Source organism: Aquarana catesbeiana, linkage group LG07 (genome assembly GCF_042186555.1).
Source record: "Aquarana catesbeiana isolate 2022-GZ linkage group LG07, ASM4218655v1, whole genome shotgun sequence".
NCBI lineage: Eukaryota > Metazoa > Chordata > Amphibia > Anura > Ranidae > Aquarana > Aquarana catesbeiana.
Window position 1 is genome coordinate 346,114,202 of NC_133330.1, and position 8,105 is coordinate 346,122,306.

The following is an 8,105-nucleotide window of genomic DNA, read 5'->3' on the forward strand; positions in this document are numbered from 1 at the left end:
CTACACTACCCTATATAGAGCCAACTTCCCTCCCCTCTATAGATCCATAAGGGATTTGCTACAAAAGTGGAAGGCCTACCATATATCCCTTCTGGGGAGGGTGGCCTCTGTAAAGATGACCATCCTTCCCAAACTTCTGTACCTCTTCCAGACACTTCCCGTTCCAATCCCCCGGTCAGACCTGAGGAAGCTCCAGACGGATTTGGTGAAGTTTGTTTGGAACTATAGGAGGCATAGAATATCTCAATCAGTTTTAATGGCGGCGCGCTCAGAAGGGGGACTGGCGTTCCCCAACTTGAACAGATATTACCAAGCAGCCCAACTGCCGGCCTTGGCATCCTGGTTTCCCCAACGGTCTTACAATAGATGGACTGAAATTGAAAAACTCTGGCTAGCACCCATACACCCAAATAGCTTGCTCTGGAATGCAAATGTGGAGGTGGACTCGGCCGGGCTTCTAGGCCCTATGTTTCTTCTTCGATCTCTCTGGCGTAAATTATCCAGAACACATGGTTTGGGCTCGGAGAGATCACTTCTTACGTCCTTCCTTTACAACCCCAGACTGCCTGCAGGCCTCACACATCAAATGTCCTCACCATGGGCAACAAGGAATTTACTCCACTTTGGTCATCTAGTACATCCCTGTACACGTAAACTGCTCTCATTTACAGAACTCCAACAGAAATTTGATTTGCCCCGTCAGGTATTTTATGGGTATCTACAGATCAGGCACTATGCCCAATCGCTAGCCCCGAACTTACAATTCTCAACTCCAACCACATTTGAGAATCTGATGTTGGAAGGTTCAGCACGTCGAGGTCTAATCTCAGATATATACAAGGTGCTAAATTCCTACTGCTTTGCCACACAGGGTAAGTATGCATACATGCTTCGATGGGAGAGAGCATTAGGAGAAGAGATACCAGAAGCGACTTGGCAAACAATTTGGTCACAGGCGGCTAAAAGTTCTCTTTGTACACTCTACAAGGAGAATGCCTATAAAATTATTTTCTTTTGGTATATGACACCAGATGTTCTCCGAGCCATTTACCCTTCTAGCTCGGATAGATGCTGGCGGTGTCAGGGAGATAGGGGAACTTTATATCACATTTACTGGTCCTGCCCCAAGATAGTGCCTTTTTGGACGGAGACTCAATTTTTACTAACCCGCTTGCTGGGAGTGCAGGTCCCTAGAGCCCCTAAATTATTCCTCCTGGGAGTATCTGGTTTACAGATACCTAAGCACTCCAAGAAACTGCTTCGGCATGTCTTGACAGCCGCGAGGTGTCTCATAGCCCTTTACTGGAAAAGACGGGACCCGCCTACTCAAACAGACCTATATACCAGAATCAAGGATATAGAATTAATGGAAAAGATGACTGCTAGATTACAAGACAGATTGGAAACTCACGATAAGGTCTGGGAAGACTGGCATAGACGAGAAGATCCGCCTTGAGCTATTGATGGAGCCTCCCCCTCCTTCTCCTTCCCTTCCCTCCCTCCTCTTTCCTTCTCTTCTTTACTGTTTCTTTCTCTTTTTCTGTTCATCAGATGATGCTAGGGTCCATGTTTATGACTATATGTTGACCATTGCACTATATATGGAACCCAATCTAAGCTTTATACATCCGAATAATTGTTTATTGATGCTGGTTATTTGCCAGTTTTGTTGCTGGCATAGCGAATTCTGTACAACACGATATCATTGTCTTTGTAACTTACCTGACTTTATGATTAATAAAAAACGTTATTTGAAAAAAAAAAAAATAAGAGATGACAGGTCCTCCTTTATGGAGATCTCATGTAATAGAAATAAGAGATGACAGGTCCTCTTTATGGAGATCTCATGTAATAGAAATAAGAGATGACAGGTCCTCTTTATGGAGATCTCATGTAATAGAAATAAGAGATGACAGGTCCTCTTTATGGAGATCTCATGTAATAGAAATAAGAGATGACAGGTCCTCTTTATGGAGAGATCATGTAATAGAAATAAGAGATGACAGGTCCTCTTTATGGAGATCTCATGTAATAGAAATAAGAGATGACAGGTCCTCTTTATGGAGAGATCTCATGTAATAGAAATAAGAGATGACAGGTCCTCTTTATGGAGATCTCATATAATAGAAATAAGAGATGACAGGTCCTCTTTATGGAGAGATCTCATGTAATAGAAATAAGAGATGACAGGTCCTCTTTATGGAGATCTCATGTAATAGAAATAAGAGATGACAGGTCCTCTTTATGGAGATCTCATGTAATAGAAATAAGAGATGACAGGTCCTCTTTATGGAGATCTCATGTAATAGAAATAAGAGATGACAGGTCCTCTTTATGGAGATCTCATGTAATAGAAATAAGAGATGACAGGTCCTCTTTATGGAGATCTCATGTAATAGAAATAAGAGATGACAGGTCCTCTTTATGGAGAGATCTCATGTAATAGAAATAAGAGATGACAGGTCCTCTTTATGGAGAGATCTCATGTAATAGAAATAAGAGATGACAGGTCCTCTTTATGGAGATCTCATGTAATCGACGTCCTCTTCCGCTGCTCCTGAGCCGATTGGAACAACACTTTGCCGCCGGCTGAAAAGAAAAATCTTGAATCAGACAAGAACGGGACAACATTCCTCTCCCGAAACTCCAGCAGCCGGTCTCCTCACTTCACTGACATTTACAGTGTTGGTAAAAAAAGAGGAGAGGCCACACCCTGCTAACATGGCCCCGCCCCAACTTTTTTGAGACCTGTTGCTGCTATCACTTTCACAATCGCCTGATTTTTATTTATTTTTTTCTTAAAATGGTCCATTTTCTCAGTTTTCTACATTTTGATAGGTTTTCTATTGTGAAAAAAATCCGGGTTATGAGATTTTTTAAATCATCGCATTCTGTATTTATGTAGATTTTACTCAGCGCCCCAACTTTTTTTTGGGAATTGGGGTTGCGTTCAATTCAAGATACATCTAGAACAATTTAGCAGGGAAATTGGAAAAAATTTGGTAGGATGAAAAGCCGATATCCGCCATCTTCAAATCAAGCGTTCTGAAGCTTCACCAGAAGCTCTCCAATGCTCTACCCCAAGATTTCCATTATAGGAAATGGGGCCCAATAGACTTCAATAGGAGCACCTGAAAAATGTGCAGAGAACGCATGTGCCTAGTAACTGGACTTCCATTGTGTTAAAAAAAAATAGCCTGAAAACTGACCAAAGCTACTGATGTGTGAATGGGGGTGCAGTCCCCCCAGGGTGTGTGGGGTTAAATGGGGCCGCAGTCCCCCCAGGGTGTGTGGGGTCAAATGGGGTCGAGGGCCCCCTCAGGGTGTGTGGGGTTAAATGGGGCCGCAGTCCCCCCAGGGTGTGTGGGGTGTAATTTCTGGTCCGGTTTCTAGGTACGATCGCCATGTGATTTCTGCTTGGCGGGTGTCATAGTGTGATGGAAAATATGGTTTCCTATGCCAGCCGCTCTTTTCTTATACAGAACAGACGTGCGTCACCCCGAGAGCCGCCGCTATTGTAGAAAAGAGATGGGAGTTCAGCAGCATTTCTCTTCTCTGCCCCCCGAAAATGAATAGTTCAGTTATAGAAGGCGCCCCTCCTCCCCCTCCCCCATCACTTCCCAACCCAATCTGCTCAAACATCTCTTCCAAAATATTCTTTGCACCCCTCCCCCTCTTCTGTATTATGCCCCCCCCTTATACTATAATTGGTTTATAGACCTGATATCAGCAAAATATTGCCCCCAACCCCCCCCGCCATAGTGAATGTAGTTCCTCTATATTATTTCTTCCTGTTGTACTTCTATGTGATACTTTGTATCTCTTCTGTAATAATATGTGATTTCCTCTATTGGGGCTCCGAGTATCGATCAGCGATAGAAAATCTCTGTCTTTACCGATTTTTAAATAATTTTGCTTTATAAAAAAACAAAAACAACTACCAGAACCTTCTATAACAATGGAGGGGGGATGAGGAGAAGGATAGAGGCGGGTGGAGGGGGACGGAGGGGATGGAGGATGATGGAGAGCGGGTGGAGGAGGGGGGATGGAGGAGGATGGAAGGGGATGGAGGAGGATGGAAGGGGATGGAGGAGAATGGAAGGGGATGGAGGAGAGTGGAAGGGGATTGAGGAGAATGGAAGGGGATGGAGGAGGAGGATGGAAGGGGATGGAGGAGGATGGAAGGGGATGGAGGAGGATGAAGGGGATGGAGGAGGATGGAGGAGGATGGAGGAGGATGGAGGAGGATGGAAGGGGATGGAGGGGGATGGAGGAGGATGGAAGGGGATGGAGGGGGATGGAAGGGGATGGAGGAGAATGGAAGGGGATGGAAGGGGATGGAGGAGGATGGAGGAGGATGGAGGAGGATGGGGGAGGATGGAAGGGGATGGAGGAGGATGGAGGAGGATGGAGGAGGATGGAGGAGGATGGAAGGGGATGGAGGAGGATGGAGGAGGATGGAAGGGGGATGGAAGGGGATGGAGGAGGATAGAAGGGGATGGAGGAGGATGGAAGGGGATGGAGGAGGATGGAAGGGGATGGAGGAGGATGGAAGGGGATGGAGGAGGATGGAAGGGGATGGAGGAGGATGGAAGGGGATGGAGGAGGATGGAAGGGGATGGAGGAGGATGGAAGGGGATGGAGGAGGATGGAGGAGGATGGAGGAGGATGGAGGAGGATGGAAGGGGATGGAGGAGGATGGAGGAGGATGGAGGAGGATGGAGGAGGATGGAGGGGGATGGAGGGGGATGGAAGGGGATGGAGGGGGATGGAAGGGGATGGAGGAGAATGGAAGGGGATGGGGGAGGATGGAGGAGGATGGAAGGGGATGGAGGAGGATAGAAGGGGATGGAGGGGGATGGAGGAGGATGGGGGAGGATGGAGGAGGATGGAGGAGGATGGAAGGGGATGGAGGAGGATGGAGGAGGATGGAGGAGGATGGAAGGGGATGGAGGAGGATAGAAGGGGATGGAGGAGGATGGAGGGGGATGGAGGGGGATGGAGGAGGATAGAAGGGGATGGAGGAGGATGGAGGGGGATGGAGGAGGATGGAAGGGGATGGAGGGGGATGGAGGAGGATGGAGGAGGATGGAAGGGGATGGAGGAGGCTGGAAGGGATGGAGCCAGGATGGAAGGGGATGGCGGAGGAGGAGGAGGCTGGCACAGGGGCTGGAAGGGGCTGGAGGCGGATAGCACGGGGCATGGAGGCGGCCGGCGGAAGGCGGATGGCAGGGGCTGGCGGGGGCATGGCGGAGGCGGAGAAGGAGGCCTGGAGGGCTCGCCGGGGCTGGCGGAGGCTGGCGGAGGATGGAAGGGGATGAGGAGGCTGCGGAGGAGGATCGGCAGGCGGATGCAGGCGGAGGCAGGCGCGATGGCTGGAGGAGGCTAGAAGGGGATGGAGGAGGAGGAGAAGGAGGATGGAGGGGGATGGAGGGGGCTGGACGGGGCTGGAGGAGGATGGAAGGGGATGGAAGGGGATGGAAGGGGATGGAGGAGGATGGAGGAGGAGGAGGATGGAGGTGATGACTCCTGGAAGGACACAAGATACAGAAATCCTGTATAGGAAACAATAAAACCTGAGGGGGGAGGGGGATGGAGACATCAAAGGAGAGACTGAGCAATAAATACAGAACCGATACAAGAGGAGTGTGAATAGATACAATGGGGATGATTTACTAAGGCTGGCCATAGATGGTTTGAACCTCGGCAAGTTCAGTAGGAACCTTGTATGAGCAGCCTGAATGTACCAAGTTGATCGATCAATTTTGGTTATAACCAGCCTGCTGGATTTTGCATGCAATTATCGCTACTGGCTAGTATAGCTGTCTTCCCCTACCCCTCACCAGGAGAATATGATGGCTCAGTGGGAGAGATTCCCCCATCATCACTGACTCTGTTGATGGGAGAATCGAGCAAGTTTATTTCCTGCAACCCATGGTTGCAGGAAAGAAATCCACTCCGTGTGTGGGCTGCTTCATACCGCAGAGTGTAAAATCTGGTGCAGCTGTGCATGGTAGTCAATCAGCTGTTAAAATTAAAGCAGAGTCCCACCCAAAAGTGGAACTTGCACAGTGGGCACCTGGCTGTCACATAGTAGAGATGCCGGCGCCGCAGAGGGAGGACATGGGGAGAACGCGGCGGGGGGTGAGGACACGGGGAGAATGCGGCAGGAGGTGAGAACACGGGGAGAATGCGGCGGGGGGTGAGGACACGGGGAGAATGCGGCGGGGGGGGCGAGGACACGGGGAGAATGCGGCGGGGGGGCGAGGACACGGGGAGAATGCGGCGGGGGGGCGAGGACACGGGGAGAATGCGGCAGGGGGGCGAGGACACGGGGAGAATGCGGCGGGGGGCGAGGACACGGGGAGAATGCGGCGGGGGGTGAGGACACGGGGAGAATGCGGCGGGGGGTGAGGACACGGGGAGAATGCGGCGGGGGGTGAGGACACGGGGAGAATGCGGCGGGGGGTGAGGACACGGGGAGAATGCGGCGGGGGGTGAGGACACGGGGAGAATGCGGCGGGGGGTGAGGACACGGGGAGAATGCGGCGGGGGGTGAGGACACGGGGAGAATGCTGCGGGAGGTGAGAACACGGGGAGAAGGCGGCGGGGGGTGAGGACAAGAGGAGAACGCAGGACAGGTGAGGACACGGGGAGAATGCGGCGGGGGGGTGAGGGCACGGGGAGAATGCGGCGGGGGGTGAGGACACGGGGAGAATGCGGCGGGGGGTGAGGACACGGGGAGAATGCGGCGGGGGGTGAGGACACGGGGAGAATGCGGCGGGGGGTGAGGACACGGGGAGAATGCGGCGGGAGGTGAGAACACGGGGAGAAGGCGGCGGGGGGTGAGGACAAGAGGAGAACGCAGGACAGGTGAGGACACGGGGAGAATGCGGCGGGGGGGTGAGGGCACGGGGAGAATGCGGCGGGGGGGCGAGGACACGGGGAGAATGCGGCGGGGGGGCGAGGACACGGGGAGAATGCGGCGGGGGGGCGAGGACACGGGGAGAATGCGGCGGGGGGGCGAGGACACGGGGAGAATGCGGCGGGGGGGCGAGGACACGGGGAGAATGCGGCGGGGGGGCGAGGACACGGGGAGAATGCGGCGGGGGGGCGAGGACACGGGGAGAATGCGGCGGGGGGGCGAGGACACGGGGAGAATGCGGCGGGGGGGCGAGGACACGGGGAGAATGCGGCGGGGGGGCGAGGACACGGGGAGAATGCGGCGGGGGGGCGAGGACACGGGGAGAATGCGGCGGGTGGGCGAGGACACGGGGAGAATGCGGCGGGTGGGCGAGGACACGGGGAGAATGCGGCGGGGGGGCGAGGACACGGGGAGAATGCGGCGGGGGGGCGAGGACACGGGGAGAATGCGGCGGGGGGGCGAGGACACGGGGAGAATGCGGCTGGGGGGCGAGGACACGGGGAGAATGCGGCTGGGGGGCGAGGACACGGGGAGAATGCGGCGGGGGGGCGAGGACACGGGGAGAATGCGGCGGGGGGCGAGGACACGGGGAGAATGCGGCGGGGGGCGAGGACACGGGGAGAATGCGGCGGGGGGGCGAGGACACGGGGAGAATGCGGCGGGGGGGCGAGGACACGGGGAGAATGCGGCGGGGGGGCGAGGACACGGGGAGAATGTAGCGGGTGGTGAGGACACGGGGAGAACGCGGGACAGGTGAGTGGCTGTTTATTGAAAGTCATCAGATACGGTTTTTGTAGCTGCTGACTTTCAATAAACAAAAAAATGACTGGAACTGTTTTAACTTGTTCAAATAAAGTGATACTAAAGTCTATTTTTAAAAAATAAAAATAACAAACATGTTCTGTTTTGCACAGAGCAGCGCCGATCCTCCTCTTCTCAGGTCCGCCCCGCCAGCAATCTTGGCTCCTCCTTATTTTCGTGTGTCCCCCATAGCAAGTCCTTTACTATGGAGGCACTTGGTGTCGGCTCACTCCCGAGCAGCGCACCTTTGGAGCTGCACTCCATAGACACACACAGCACAGCTTAGCCCCGCCCCCTCGCTGTATTTATTTGTCAGCAGAGGAAGAGAGGGGAGAAGAGCCCTGCACAGGGACACCTTCACACAGGAAGGGGGAGGACC